The sequence below is a fragment of the Phyllostomus discolor genome, chromosome 4 (genome assembly GCF_004126475.2).
Source record: "Phyllostomus discolor isolate MPI-MPIP mPhyDis1 chromosome 4, mPhyDis1.pri.v3, whole genome shotgun sequence".
NCBI classification, from domain to species: domain Eukaryota; kingdom Metazoa; phylum Chordata; class Mammalia; order Chiroptera; family Phyllostomidae; genus Phyllostomus; species Phyllostomus discolor.
The window spans coordinates 186,426,725-186,443,181 of NC_040906.2; the positions used below are offsets into that span (position 1 = coordinate 186,426,725).

Genomic DNA, 16,457 nt, shown 5'->3' on the forward strand with positions numbered 1-16,457 from the left:
AATTTGTGACTGTGACCTTATTTGGAAGTAGGGTCTTTGCAGGGATAACTAAGTTAAGATGAAGTCATACTAGATCAGCGTGGTCCCTATAGATCATTGTCCTTAAAAGTGGGAAATTTGGACACAGTGACACATACAAAGAGAAGATGACCCTGTGAAGAAGGAGACAGGGAGAATGCCATGTAACAAAAAGGCAAAGATTGATGGGATCCATCTATAAGCCAAGGATTATCGGTAACCACCAGAAGCTAGGAAGAGGCAAGGAATGACCCTCACTATTTCTTCACAAAGACCATGCTGCTGTTCTGTGATGTGACCACTGCTGAAGGTGCAGCTGAACCTGGCCCAAACAGAGAACGCTTCCCATAAACACCTTCAGACACAGTCTGATCGTAATCAATGTTTTTCTTCTGACATAAACCACTATCTCTCCCTGTGACCCACTGCATGCTGGTTCCTGGAACAGGTCATTGTCCTGACATGGACCAGCATGTAAGGCATTTTCCCTTACCTGAAGTAGGTCACATACCAGTTCCCCTATCGATCCTGCCCTATTCTGGTGAATTCTTTTAGGCGCCTGTCCCAGTGGCACAGATGATATCCACTCTGTCTTGTAGCCGCCCAAGACACGCCTCCAACGTAAGTTTCCATACATTCTGTTAATCGCCAGGCTGGGGCAGACTGCCTCCTTCTTCTGTCTGTCCCTGCCTTCCACTTACACTGGCAGGTTTTCAGTCTCAGGGCGTTCCCTTGAGTCTCTGTGTGTGAAAATCCTGTCAACATCTTGATGTTGGACTTCTAGTCTCCAGATCTTTGGGAAATGCACTTCCGTGGTTTGATACAGCCTGGTTTGTGGTCCTCAGTCACAGCAGCGCTGGAACACGAATACACTGGCCCTCGGATGACTGAGACCCGGTCACCATCTGGCTGCAAACACCTGAGAGACTCCAAAATGTGAACTGCCCACCAAGGCCTTCCCAATTCCCTGGCCCTTCCAGTTGTGAGCAAAATGAAATGGTTTTCAGACTCTAAGCTTTGAGGTCATTTGTTACATTAACAGCAGTGACTAGAATACTCGGAGAGCTCCCATTCACCCTTCAATGTGGGAAGCCTTCTTTGACCTACACACACTTCCATTACATGGCCCTCCTCTGAACTCCCATTGTCACCGACCCAAAAGTTTGTGTGCCCGATGCTTCACAAGGCCGATATTCAAGAGGTCAAAGTTGGGGGTAAGGAAGTGTTTACCGATTCAGAAGACACACAATGGAGAAGATGAGGGCAACAGACGTCCCGCACATCCATCTTCCCCAGCCCAAAGACCAGGCTTCTTTTAAATCAAAGGAAGGGGAAAATGGGTGAGGCCAGAGGTGACTGACGCCAAGTCTGGGCGCCCACAGGGGTCTGAGGCACAGCACAGATCTCTAAATCTCTTTGTTCCAGCTCTATTGACTCTGCTGATCATTCTGGAGGCGCCTGCAAATCTGTGATAAACAGTCCTTCTGTCTGTACACACAAGTATTTCCCCACCCTTTCAGGAGAGACACCTCAGCAAGGGGCTGTTCTTCGAAAAACTCAAGCCTCAAGCAGAATTCCTCCGATAATTAGCATGTCTATAGCAGAAGCTATTAAAGAATTAAGCTGGAGTCAGAGAGACCAAACATCTCACTGATACACCACCCTTCACTCTGCCTCGTGCTGGAACCCATGGGTTAGCTGGTCCCCAAAGCCAGTCTTTCCTTTTGACATAGCCTAGTAACTCTTCACATTCACCCCAAAGCATTAACTCACCCCTCTTCACCTCAAAGTATTTTGGTGCTTTTACCAAAGGTTTTGTAGAGAACATAGAAGGGAAAGACTATGTATGATATGCACTCTCAGAACGTGTAAGTGAAATCCTCACCAGTGGGCGTGTTTTCGTTGTTGTGCAGCCTGATGTCGTCCGGGGAGCTCTCTCCTGCAGAAATCCTCAGAAGCCTTCAGATGTCAGAGATGCTCCCTACGGAGGAGAAAATACAGAGGGTTTCCCAAAGTTAGAAAATCACTGAACCCGTGGGATTGTCCTAAATCTGATCCAACTACAAATACTTATCATTATTATAAATTTCTTCTAAGTAATATATTAAATACTTTCCACCAAAGGTATAGACTCTCGGAAAATAAGGGCAGGACCCTGGCATTTTACTTTGGCTTCTTAATCATCATTCGTAAGTCCCAGAGCAAGTTTCCGGAGAGGGCTATGAAGTGATAAGACTGTTATCCCTCTGTCTCCTGTTCAATGTGCTTCACACCGAGAACATTACAGAAGAAGCTCTGCCCACACATTCCCACTGCCCAAAGCCAACTACACAGCCATGTGGGCTCTCCAAGGACTCAGTTTTCCAGCTCACGGTTTTGCTTTTTTAGACTGAGGCGTAATACTAGTAGACAATTTTTAGAGTTTGTGGTTCCAAGGTACATGGCACAGAGAAGGTCCAGTGGGGTCAGAAGCCAGTCCTAGTGTCTCTCCAAGCAAAGTTCTCTCACCTCCCAAACAACCATCAGCCCTGAGAAACTGTTTGGCCATCAATGCCCTAGGGCCTGCTGAAAAGTTGTGTTTGTAGATGACAAAGCAAGCGATGTTACTCTCTAACCACTGAGGTGTGTGAGTGTCCTGTGAGCAGCGTGGTGGCCTGTTTGTGAGCACTGGCCCGGTGCTGGGTGATGCGGTTGGCAGAGGGGGGCTCCCACAGCACCCCTCTCATGTTTCTCATTCCTTCTTGAGCTCTGCGTGTGCTCAGTTGTCCTATGGTCCTTACCTGTATGGTTTTCTGTAGTTGCTTGAGCTTAAAATGCAAGAACTGTGCCTGTCTGAACTCCTATAGGGTAAGGAGAAAACCAAGCATGGTCTTTTAATAACTGAAGTGTTATGCCTGTGATAAAGATTGAGGTGTGTGCTATATTCCTGATGGGTGACCCTGAGGCCTCCTGAGGATTGCCTTTCTTTAGGCTGAAAGTCATTCAACCACCTACATTGAAAATATACCACCCCCGTCTCCCAACACACTCCCATTTTCTCATACACTCACATAAACACCACACACACATTTTTGTGTGACTATGGTTCCCCCAAGACTCTCCTGCTTAGCACTCTTCATTCTACCTGCCTGGTTTGCAAAATAAAACTGGAGGTTGTCCTGGGTTCTTTCCTCTCCCTCTGCATCCACACGAACAGCTACTATTACTGCACCGAAGGGGTCTGCTTGCTGGTGCACATCAAAACTGAAAAAACGCAAACAGGAGTATGTAGCACAGAGAGGTCTATTTAAGGAAATGGTGCCAGGCCCAGAGACACAGGTGGGTAGCGCCCTATTACCTGTCTCTGAGATGGCCTCTGGGGGATAGATTAGATAGGGAAAAGCATTACTCACAGAGACTAAGGGAGTTGGGAGCTCTACTGGCTGGTTGGGGCCAGGAGAGGGAGGAGTTGATTGTTGGATCAGGTCCTGATGTCAGCCTTGGCGGCATTCTGTCTGGTTTTTGTGAGGGTATGGTCGGTAAGATCAGCTGTCAGGCCTAGGGCTGCAATGCAGCTGAGGTCAAGATGTTATCTTTGGTTTGACCAAAACTCTGTTCCCTTGATCAACAGACCTGAGGCTTTATTCTTAAGACAGTTTGATGCTGGCCAGGACCTGATGTCCTAAGGGAAGGAAGTAGACACGCAGCGAGTCCAAAGGTGGAGGGGTCTGGGTGAAAGGAGGCCAGTGAGTCATGGGGCAAAGCTAGGCGGGACAAAGCTAGCGTGAATTCAGGGAAAAGGCATACTAAAGAAATGAAGCTCCTGTATGGTTATACTACCATTTGCTGCAGTCTACCTCCTTCCCAACCCTAAAGGTCATCCCCTTCTCTCCCTGCCTCCAGCACTCAGCACTTGTGCGTTAGGACCGTCAAAATCTTTGCCTAGCTCTTCCCTAGAGGCACAGATCTCCATTCACGTTGTCTTCCCACATTAGGCCCTGACAGCATAGTGCCTGGCACCTTAGCAGGTCCTCAATCATGTTTGCTAAATGGATGATTTTCTTATACAACCTCGTTGTGCATTTGCAAGAGCATATGGCTGCCCAGGTGGTATGACTGTCAGGCAACCAAATGGAGTACAGAGTGATTTAAACCCACCTCCTTCAAACATGATATAACGCCAGAAACCCCCACTGGTGAAGTCGAAGTAATTCCTGAGCTAAAGCATTACGTTTCTAGGAGGCCTGTACCAAAAAAAATTAAATATGCCCTCCAAGATAAAAATCTGTGCATCAGATCAATTTCTGTGCTCAGCTAGCCAGGTTTTAAGTAGAACATAGGACAGGTGAGTTTGGATAGCTGATATGGTCCAGTGAGATCCATGGCATAAGGTGTTGCTCCATGGAGGGACAGAAATAAAACTCAGGACATTTGGGCTTTCCCTCTCAAATCAGATACGTCATGAAAAAGGAAAACCAGCAATTCACGTCTGAGTCAGAAATGAGAGCGGCTGTACCTGCCGTCTCAGGCCATGGCCTCTGTGCTGTGCTTCAGTTTAGAGGAATAATTCTCATTCTAGACGTGAATCTAATAAAACCACGTGTCTGAATTTCCTGGAATTTTTCTGACCGTGAATGTGGACTTGTTCCCAAAAACTTCCACGTTCCACCTGCCCTCGTGAATGGGCCATTTCCATGACGTCAGCCGAGGGTAAGCTTCAGGAAGCTGCTCGATGCCTGCCCACTGCTGCCAACTTCATCCTCACCGAGACACACGAGCCACCAAATTCACCTTTTCATTTGTTGCCTGAGTCAAAATAGGATGCCGTGAGAGCTAATAGGAGAATTCAGTTGGCTCGACCGTGTTCTGTATCCTATTTCTAAGAGTGCGCGAAACCAGGCCGAACCGTCGCAGGATCTACCAGGTGTCACTGATAATTAGAGCTGCTGCAAGTTCGCTGGGCTTCCTCCCCCTCCCTCTGCTCCTTCCTCCCTCTCCTTCACTTCTTGTGTTTCCTTTCCTTTCCTTCCTCCCCTGCTTTTCTCCCATCCTTGATGTTGGCTTTTGTCACATTAGTTACTGGCATGGCGTTCTGTTGTTAAGTGGCATACTAAAGGCCAAAACAGGATGAGACAGTAAAGGCGACTGACAGGAGATCTGGGTTGCGTTCCTGGCTCTGCCTTTGATTTTATGAATGACCTTGTCCAGGGATCCCAGCACAAAATCCTCACCTGAAGAAAGGAAGGGTGGGCCTAGATGCCTACTCAGTTCTGCCTGTCTCACCTGACTATAAGATCTGAAAGATCCTCTCGCTGTGTGGACAAGGGCCCAGGGATAATAATGTGGAACGTGGTCTCCCAAGATCACAAATGTGAAAATAAAACCATTAAAAATAAAAAATTTTAAAAAATTTTAAAACCTGGCTTTCTGAAACTCTTATCTATACAGGGATAGATTATAAATGCAATCAATTCTTATTTCTACTAAGATGAAATGTTCAAAATATCTTTCTGGGTCAGTCTTTGCCGGATCAATACTAATGAGATTAGGGAGGCTGAGTACACAACGCACATTTTCTGTAGTGAGGCAGCGCCACCTGCTGGAAGATAGTCGTGCTGCATGTGTTAAATATAAATCACGACAAAGCGTCGGTCTGGGGCTACTCTGAATACGGAATCCGGAGCATTAGTCTTAATCAGAAGCTGAGCCTTTAAACTTTGACATGACCACCAGACTGTGGAAAGATTTTTCCAAAGGTTATTTTTAGCCATGTTTTAGATATATTTTTGCACCAAACTGCTCATCCATGCTTTCCATCTTTCTCCATAAATCAGCCTCAATAACATGTACCAATAAAAGCCACTTGGTCAAAATCTGTTATTTTGAGTACATAACTAGGTTCAAAGGCCTAAAGTGTCCTTTAGTCCAGACTCCATTAATCAAAGCGCCAGCCCTTCAGATTTCCCAGTCTCCCCTGACTCTAGAATTCAGCCACGTGGAGAAAATCATGCACTTTTGAGATTTATTAAACATGGAATATTTTACATATTGAGAGATATGTAGAAAAGAGTGTAAAAAGTGTAAGACACATTCCTGATCTTTCATTCTGGAGAATTGGCATGAAAATATACAAACATAAATAGCAATTATAAAAAGCAAATAATTATGTCAATCAACAAAGCATGTCCCCGGGTTGAGTGAGCCATAACTGCTTTGAGAACCTGGGCTTCAGGTGGGGGGGCAGGGGGAACAGAGGGTCTAATGCCTTTGTTTAGAGCCCATTTCACCAAAACCTAGCACAGCAGGTGGCATCAGCTAATGAATTTATTTTTAAAACTCGAGCACTTGACCAACTCTTGAAGCACAATCAAATTTCTTGAGTACAGAGAGCCCTTGGCCACAGGACTGAATGGAAAAGCCTCAAAGGGTTCTCTGTGACACCTCTGAGGAGACAGAAGAGCTCAGAGGCCTGGGACACAGTAATCAAGTAAGTACCTTCCCCTTGAACTGAGAACCAGTCTTGCAATAGAATCTTTACAAGATAAATTTAAATAACAATGAGCTCTTTTGTGTAAAGTTAAAGAGGAGTCTTGAGAAGGTGACAACCAGCTGTCCTCTGTGTAGTCCTCAGGATTTCATTGTCATTCGCTAGTCAATTTTCTTCTTCCCTTCCTCCCTCCCTTCCTTCCTTCCCTCCCTCTTTTTTTTTCTTTCTTTTACTTTCTTTCTGCTTCTAACGCCCTCTATTTGGGAATACCGGTACAAGGTATTGTGGGATTTCAAAAAAGAAAGTAAGATAATAGACTCTGCTCCAAAGGTATGCATCTGACATCTATTTTGAAAGTAATTTTTAAATTAGCCCTTACGTTTTGAAAGAAAAATCTTTCAATGTTGTGATACCTTTACTTTGTACAATTAGTAAAAGAGAGATTCCAAAAGATGGATTATTAATACTTAAATTTTTATATATACACAAAAATAGCAAATGTTTTAGAAATAAATCAATATGAACTGTATAAAGTAGAATAAAGTGGCCCCATGCATGCACAATAGCAAAGAGAAAAGAAATCACAGAGTAAAAGCATGAGTGTGCCCTTGCAGACACTTTTCCATATACATGCACATTTGTAACATGTATGGAGCAAAATGCTTCAAGAGTCTTCTCCCTTAGACATGAAATCTTTGCTAAAGCTGCAAAGCAGAGGCCAATAAAGCCACACATTGTAAATACAATGCCGAAGAGCTGCCCCAACCCTCTTCTGCCTCATAGAGTTGGCCAAACTGGTCCTTCTACCCTTACCCCACTGCTCCATCCATCCTCCAGAAGCAGGTCAGGCTCATGGAAGGACAGAAGGAGTCATCCAGGCCATGAGGTCCAAGCCTGGAGAAACGGCACTTTTGCACGAAGGAGCAGGGATGCTCCCTTGCAAACCCCCTGCCCAAACCCACCGCCCAATCCATACAGGGCGGGCGCCAAGAGCATCAAACCCAGAGAAGCGAGGTATCAACCTGCCGTGGGACTTCCTAAGGGACCTTGCTCTGTGTCCCTGAGCACATGGAGACTGGAACCTGCTTTTCACCTGGATCTTCAGAAGACACCGAGGCTGCCTGTGCCAGCAGAGCAGGGGTGAGGGTCAGTGCGACCCGAGACCCAGGTGATTAGGAAAATGTAAATGCAAATATTGAAGCACCGGTGTTTGATGGGAGGGCAGCAATTCAAAGGACACATAAAATCTTGTGTTGGCAAGATTATGTGGAAAAGAACATTCTCGGATATCACATATAAGGGTACAAATGTGAATATCTTTTTAAGATGAGAATTGGCAGTATCTATCAAAATTTTAGAAACATATTCCTTTGTACCCAATAATTCTACTTTCAGGACTGTATCTTTAAAAACAACAATCATCTTCCCAGGTTGTTGGGAAACACAGACAAAGCTGTTGGGAGGCTTGGAATACACTCGGGTAAAGACTCACACTAAGAGAATGGCAGTGAGGAAGAGGAGGAGGTGGACTTGAGAGACAGTGATTAGGTAGAATTACCAGGAGCTAGAGGCTGCCTTGGATTGAATTTCATCCCTCAGAAAGATCTACTGAAGCATCCACCCCCAGGACCCATGACTGTGTGACTTTATGTGGCTATAAGGTCTTTGCAGATGTAATGAAGTTAAGATGAGGTCACACTCAGAGTAACTCCTAGATCCAATATGACTTGTGCCCTTATAAGGAAAGAAGAGACACAGAGATGTATGGGGAATGTCCTGAGGTGACAGAGACAGAGATTGGAATGTTGCAGCTACAAGCCAACAAATGCCAAGATGACCTGAAACGAAGAGAAAGCATGGGGCGGACTCTCCCCTAGAGCCTTCCGAGTGGGCACGGCACGGCCGGCATCAGGTTTCCGGCATCTACCTCCAGATGTGTAAGGGAATGCACTTCTTCTGTCCCGAGCCCCGCAGTTCCTGGGACTTCAAGGCAGCAGTACGAAGCTAGTACAGAGACTGGGTGGTGTGAGTCATCAAGAAGAGCGAGGAATCAAAGACGTTTCGGCATGGCAGGGGTCACCAGCTCAGTGTCTGACATCGTAAATCACTGCCCACAGTCTGGTCCGTCCCTTTGGGCATGTCCATTTTACATTTAGAAGGAGAATCTGAGATCAACAATAGCCTGGAAGTATGAGTGTGTCTGTCTTGAGAGATGTTCAGTCACTTACAAAATGTCTGTATTCAGACTGGAAAACCTTCATTCTCTCTACAGTGAGAGGGACTCGACTCTGTGGCAGAGACCGTAGCCTCTCTGCGGCTAGAGCCCCACAACCAACATGGAAACTAGGTGCATTTCCCACCCAACCCTGAGCTGAATCCGGAGCTGACGGGGGTCTGCTCTGGCTCTCTGGGCCCTGTGTGACCCAGGCAGCAGAGCACCCCAGAGTCTGTGGACCACAGCGCAGGATGAATGGGTGGCGGGGACTGGAGTGGGCTTGCCCCTAGCCAGGGGCGCTGTGGACAACACATAAGGGCACGTGAGAACTGAAGTACGCCCAGTGAGTTCAAGCATTTTGTGTTATAGGAAAGGGAAATCAGACCCAGAGAAGTGGTTTATTCAAGGTCACAAATGATTAGTTTCAGAGCTAGCACTGGAAAGTACTGTTTTCATTACAGCATTTCTGATGTCTTTTTCAGCCTTTAAATCCTATGCTTATAAAAGCAATTTATAAATAGAATGGGTGCTAGAAGTTCCTAAATAGCGCCAAATACCAAACATTGCTATTTAAAGAACTAACTGGAATTCATCAATCTCACAATTCAGAGGCCTGGCATTAATTTTGTGCATCGGGGCACAGCATTTGCAGGAGGTCGGTCAGACAGATTGCGTCTTCAGAACCTCAAGAGCATTCAAGAACACTGACAAAAATCCCTTTATTACAGACATCTACAGCTGGATTTTCACTAGTGTTCCCTGCTCCACGGCAATCAGGTTGGCTGAAAATCTCCCCCCACGTGTCCCCTCCTTTCCTGGCTCCACAGGGAAAACGAACATGGTGGCGGCAGCCTGGCCCTACCGTCCATACCTTGAAATTGTCAAAAATAGCAGCTTGTTGCTTTCTCAGCTGATGAGGAGCTGGAAATGAGCTTCCTTTAAACTGAACACAAGCAGGTTCCAGGGTCCAAGCTGGACTTGGAGTGTGTCTGACAAGTGAAGAGAGGGGACTAGAGTGGGTAGGACTGCAGGTGCAGCCACCTGCCAGCTGCCGGCTGCCAGCTCCAGGTGTGATCACAGACCGAGGCTGCACCACTGCCGGAAGCTGCCAGCTTCCTCCCCCAGAGAGTGCTGGGGCCAGGGAGGCAGTGGGCTCCCGTGCCTGCTCCCACCTTCTTTCCTCTCCTCTCTTGGATCATCCCATTTTCCCTGCCTTTCCTTTTTCTTTGTCTTCATTCTTACTATTTCTTCCCCTCTTCTCTTGCTATCTCTTTCATATTTTCCCCTCTATCATACCTTTACCATTAATGCTCAACCCAACCCTGGTCTATTACTGGATGCATGGAAATAATGTCACTTTAAACCAGTACAAGTCAATCGTTTCACCGCCTCAAAAAGACTAGTCTCATCGTAATGAACAGGTCTGTCCTTTCCTTCAAAAAGGCTGCAGTGGGTTCCAGCGGCCATGGGCTGGCCACCGGGAAATCACCAGCCAAGGAGGACATGCCAAGCTCTGTAAAGGAAGCCTTGGCTCTTTCGTGTCTACCCATCAGGATCATCAGAATCTTCTAATAGTGAGTCTTAGCTCCATCCTCAGCAGAGAGGGGAAACTGAACATACCCTTCTACTCCCAACATATAGAATGAGTAGAAATACTAGATAAAATATAAAAATATATAAATATATGCTAATAAACATATGTCTGTATGTCTGCCATATAACAGCCAAATTCAAGAGAAAGAAATTAAGTCTTGAGAATAAGACCTTTAAGAACCCAGCTAGGAGCAGGCACTGAGGCCCTCTGGTGCGTTGGGAGAAGACATTTCCCCCAGAACGAAAGCCCCAGAGAGGGAGCTCCAACCCCCACTCAGCTGGCAGTTGGAACCAGATGCCCTGCCTGAAGCCAGGGTTGAGAACACCAAGTGCCACCCCAGATGAGTGATCAGAAAATTCCACGCAGAAGCTGTAAAGCTGCTAGCTTTCCTTCCGACCACCTTTGATGCTGATGCAACCATAACTCTACTAATGGGCCCTGTTCAGAGGCTTTCATCTCGGCAGATGGCAGAGGGAATCTTGCAGGGGAGCCTGCTTTATTCTGAAGGTTGGATTTCATGTTAACAGATAAGCACTTAGCAGAGAAATAAGGCTATTGGTTTCTAAAGCCGAATCTCCAGAATTTTGCTTGGAATCAATCCTTCTTCTGTTTGCCAAAACCTGCAGACGGATCCATATACATCCAACAGCCACCTCTGACTGGTTTTTATGGATGTAAGTCAACAGCTCCATTGTTGGCAGCCTATTAAGAGACACTCGGCTAGAAAAACTGGCTGCTTCCCTCCTCTGTGGAGGCATCTGAGCTTTCGCTGAGGGTTGCGAAGTCTTAACGGAGGAGCAGCAGCGCAGCGGGCAATTCGGGCCCACTTAGCTTTTGCAGCACGTATGTGAACAGCTGCCTCTTACTTCTATTCTGACCCTTTCCACCCCCTGGGGACCCACCCCCGGGACACTGACCTGAGGAAGTGGAGGTTTCCACATGCTATCCGGGTCACTGAAATGTGGATTCACAATGGGTTTGTTCATTTCCTCTGATCGTAAGGCCTTCATTTGTCTAGAAGTTTAGGAGTTTACAAAATAGTTTCCCAGGATAACCCAGTTCCTGTAAGATAGGTAAAAGGGGCAATGTGACCATCCACTAATGTGAAGAAGGTCAGGGAGGTTTGGTGACTTGCTCAGAGCTCCACGGAAGAGCTGGGGCTGGGATCCAGGCTTCCGGGCCACTGCACCGCGTGACAAGTGGCCTCTCTCGCCCATCGCCACTTTCCCTGTCTTGACACTGATTGACTTTGCCTCTCCTGCACTTTTTTTTCCCCCCAAATGCAGTAAAATATACATAACATAAATTTGACCACTGTAACCATTTCAAGGGTAGAGTTCAGCCATATTGCATACCCGCACCTTGTTGCGCAGCCTCCACCACCAGCTCCCTCCAAACCTAAACTCCATGCCCATCAAACGATGACTCCGCCCCCACACCCCACGCCCCTCACAGCCGCCAATCACCGTCTGTCTCTGTGAAGGTGATGACTCTCGCTGCCTGATGTAGGTGGGATCATACACTATTTGCCCTTTTGTGTCTGGCTTATTTTACTGAGAATAATATTTTCAAGTTTCATCCATATTACAGCATGTGCCAGAATGTGAATCATTTTTAAGGCTGAATAATATTGCATTGTATGTATAGTCTACATTTTGTTTATTCATTCATCTGTTGACTGGTGGCCTGAACCTTTATCTCCTTCTTTGAGAAATAGCACTTCAATTTTCTTTAAAGAAAGCACCTCTTCCCATGGAGAAAGCCTGTTGTAAGTATTAATTAAGATGTTCGGGGCTGAGAACAATCCAAGCAGCTGTTCTCTCCTAGAATCTGAAACCCAAGCAACATGGTAAAGAGAATAAAAATGGAATAGGCTTTTAGAAAAATACAGCTATAACTAGGCAAGATGGAGCAGTAGTTCTGGCTACATAGAGATGTTCCAGTTCTGATTAATTCTCAAGATTTTCCTTTGATTATGTGTCTTGCACTACAGCCAGTATTGGATTCTGTGGCTGGAAACCAGGAAACTCTAACGGTCATTAAAACCAAATGAAGAGTACCCCACTTCCACAGCCTCCATTCTGCTATGGGCGTGATTTTTCCCCCTTAAAGAATTCATTCAATGTAGATTTTTACATTATTTATCTACATGGATTTGTGGGGACAGGGTACAGTGTGTAGGGGGTAGGGAGAAGGAAAAAAATAGAAGTTGTTGCCAACTATTTGTCCTATGGATGAACTTGAATTTCCTTTAAAAACCTAGTTACCTTCACTACAGATTATTTTATGTCAAATCTAAGCCTAATGTATAAGGATTTAATTGTCAGTATTCAGAGGCTATGTCATTCTCTCCAATCTGGTCGCTCCAAATTCCTTGGGGGTCATTGAAATGTACTTTATAGGGTGACCTATTCCCAAGTGCTCTACATCACCAAATCCCAACAGTCATGCTTTTGTTTGCACCAAAAAATCAAAGCCCATTCCTCTCAAAATATCCAGTTATTCAACAAATAATTATTGAACACCTAAAATACACCAGCCACTGGGCTAGGTTCTGGGGAATTGTCCTCGAACAGGAGAAATACGCTTTCTGCCCTTGCGAAGCTTACCTTTCCATGGGAGGGACCAAAGGTAATCAATCAGGCAGAACTCTGAAATTCTAACTCATCTAAGTGCTCTGAGCAGCTTTGAAATGGGATGTCCCCCAGTCAGGGATGCAGGAAAGGCTTGCCCTAGAAAAGGTGAATGAACTGAGTTTTAAAAGGTAATGGGAATAAGTAGGAGTAAGTGGAAGAGTGAGTGCTGAGGAGGGAGGGTGCCAGCAGAAGAACAGACAGCATAGACCAGACTGCTGGGTTTGGAGATGGCCTGGCATCTCTGTCTCATGAGGTTTTAGAATTTCATTCTTATTTTACCTAATAAAATGAGTTTTCTTTAGAATAATGCTCTCATATACCTTATCCAACACTGAACACACAACAGCCCTGTTAGACCAAATATATCAGGTTTGAGCTGGGCCCCAGCTTCTGCCGCCCATCTCCCCTCTTTCCTCCTTCCGTGCGCACAGCATCCACGTGACCCTCACAGACAAGGCCAGCCTGGCTAGGCTGAGCATCTCGTGGGCTGAGAAAGAAGGGATTAAAGGAGTTCTGGGCTCAAGTCAATGTGATGGCTGGTTTAACCCTGACCTTGTGTCTCAGTTCTCATAACCTCATTGCTAAAATAAGACTATTTTATCCACAAACGTAGCGACTGCTCCCTCTCTGGGTGACCTTCCTGGAGCTCCTATCTCTCGGTTTAGCCCTAGGATCCTGCCTTGCTTTTTCCTATCTTCCTTCAGGAAACCAGAACCCCACCCTGAATTCCAGCAAAGCCCTTCTATCTACAACCGCATTCCCTGAGGCCACACTGTGCTTGCCAGAGTTTGGGACCTGCTCTTCCTCAGTATTTCCCTTTGCAGTGTCTGTCCTGGTAGGACAGGTGCCTTCTGCTTCCCGCTGTGTGCAGTGACCCCCGCCCCCACAGCGGTCATTGCCAGTGGTGCTCTCACTTCCTAGCTCAGCTCTGCAGGCCTTTGGGCCCTTCGGCACCTGCCCCACTGTTTGGGGGATATCCAGTGCAGGATCCTGGCTCTTTCTAGTCCTCTGCAACCAGCCAGACCACACCCCAGTCAGACTGCAGCCAAGCAACCTCTTCTGACTTCCTAGTCCAGGGCTCGTCACACTCCATCCAAGCCCTATACCTAGTAAAGAAAACCAGCTGTTAACAAGGATCTGTGCACTCTGATTCAGCTGTGAAAAAATAACCGGTGATTAGACAGGGACTTTATTTTCACGACTTAAGGAACACTGTCATCCTCACTATGTTATTCCCTCAGCTGCTCAAGAAACATCTGTAATGAAGTTATTTTCTATCAATGAAACTCATACTGTCAACAGACAGAGCATGCGCCAAAGCCAAGCGTCTAGGATCCATAATGATTAGATCTGGGTACGCAGATCTGACTGGATCCCATGCACCTCCCCTTTGAGATCGGCCTGGATTCTTGTGGGGAAGGGTTCTTTTCAGCTGCAGTTTCTCTGCTCAGCTCTCAGGGCCCCCGCTGCTGCTGCACCCCAGGGCTCTCCCTCCCCAGGGCACGCAAGCCATCGATCCACTCTTTACAATACTGAGCCATCCTGTGTAAGCAAACAGGCGCTTACACAGGTCAAAAGGAGCCCCTATTTCCCAGCCACCTTACAATCCTCGTCCCAGGAGGCTGTTGCAGTGTGTGTTACCACATCTGCTGAGTCAGTGCTGAGGATGACAAGCCAGGCTGGACTTTTCCTTTTCTCTGTTCATGCTCTTTGACACAATTCGAAGACACGATAAGATGAGTGTCTCCTCCTGTGTCCTCATTCCCTGCCACCGGCCCAGAACAAAAACCACTCAGCCATTTCCTTGAAAACTGCACAGTGGGCAGAAAGGCCAAGCTCCGAAAATGGGCCAGGGAACGGGAGTTGTCACGCCACTCCACCGGATGTCTCAGAGTCTGTAACCTAATACAAATCCCCATAATCTTAACACTTCATCTTACTTAGCAATAATACCCAGTGGCAGGGATGCATGTGCAGATGGCTGGAGCCACTGATAGGAGCTTTGAGTACAGGCTGTTCTGACAGTATCTGAGAAATACCGGAGGGTGGGGGAGATGGAGTAGGTGGAGAATGTTTGATGACGCAGATACAGAAATTTTTAAATCTAGAGAAGAGCACACTAATAAAATCACTATATAAAACCTTCCCAAATAGAAAAATTAAAAAGAGAGAGGAGGAGAAGAAAACGGAGGAAGAGGAGGAGGGAAAGGAACGCAAAGTAGAAGGAAACAGGAGGCCTCCACAGCCCCTACAGAAAGCACACGCATCACCGCAGTTCGTACTGCAGGTGCTCTGCCTGGTTCTGGAGAGAAGGTCTACCGGTGTTTTCTGAGTGTTCTACCTCCACTCGCCTCCTCCGCTTTGGTAGCTGCAGTCCCCGTGTCCGTGCAGTGGCCAGAAGCAGTTCATCAACACCATTCCCAACGAGGAGGATTTGGGGTTGGGGTTGGGGATACCAGGTCCAACTCCAGGTCCTTTTTTCCCATTAGCTTAAAGCCGCTTGCCAGTCGCTTGAGTGCTGCCAGCAGCTGGTAACTGAACACCCTCTGAGCTTGCCCAGGGCACCCCCAGACAGCCGGTAGTGATGGTGGTTTCCATCCACTGCAAGGCAGACAGAGTGCTGAGAGCCAGGAGGGTCTGCAGTGATGAGACAAGGTCAAATGGGATTTGGCAGACATGGGGTACCCCTACATCTGGCCAGTCCAGACAGATACAGCATTTCACAGCTCAAAGGGTGGGTGGGGGGTATGGAAATGTTCACAATTTCAAATCCCTTGCTGACATTCAGAAGGGAAACCCTGCTAGAGAAATGTGACCATTTGCAAACATAGGCTATAAAGGACTTGAGAAGTTGTTAAAAGAAAGGAAATTTTCCTTACTAAACATATGCTTTCAGGAATGTGATTCTGTAATCGAGCTACATTCAGTGAAAAATCAGGACAACAATAAAGACCTGAATTGGGAAGCTCCACGTTATAAAATAAATATCTAGCAGGCCAAGTAAAGGTTAACAAAGAGCAAAATATTCCTGGAGGAAAGGGAAAGAAAGGAGGCTGTCAACTCCACCAGGAGCCAAACAGCTCCACAGAAGACAGTGAGTGTCCCCAGACTCAACAGGACTCCCAGGACCAGAATGCATTCCTTCAGTTCTCCCACCTCGGTGCACTCGGCTTTCTTTAAGGAAATGCCCCACACAATACACACAGTCACCTCAGGCCGGGCAAGGAGATAAAAGATACTTCTGTAGAGAAACAATCCTCTTTTGCAAGTGCCAGTAAACTCAGCAATTCCTGAAGAAGAGCATTATCCTCCGGACAGGGATAACACAATCACAATAATGCCGCATTGTCTCCGTGCTCATGAATACGTTTCCTTTTCTAGAATGTCAGCCTGCCTCTTTCCCAGCAGTCAAATCAACCCTGGGCTTTTTCAAAACTTCCTGACATGTTCCCATGAGGAAAACACCACTTTATGATCATTTCCACCTTGCTTTATATTTTATTATTTTTAGGAGTCAGCATTATTTAA

General features: G+C 46.4%; 1 long non-coding RNA gene across 1 annotated transcript in view; it reads right to left on the reverse strand.

Annotated features, from left to right (window-relative positions):
• LOC118500337 overlaps positions 1 to 10,467 on the reverse strand; it is a 37,732-nt gene extending 27,265 nt beyond the window's left edge. The window contains exon 1 of the long non-coding RNA XR_004902905.1: positions 8,412 to 10,467. This is a non-coding gene — a long non-coding RNA (uncharacterized LOC118500337). The remainder of the gene's footprint in view (positions 1 to 8,411) is intronic.
• Between the last annotated feature and the right edge of the window lie 5,990 nt (positions 10,468 to 16,457).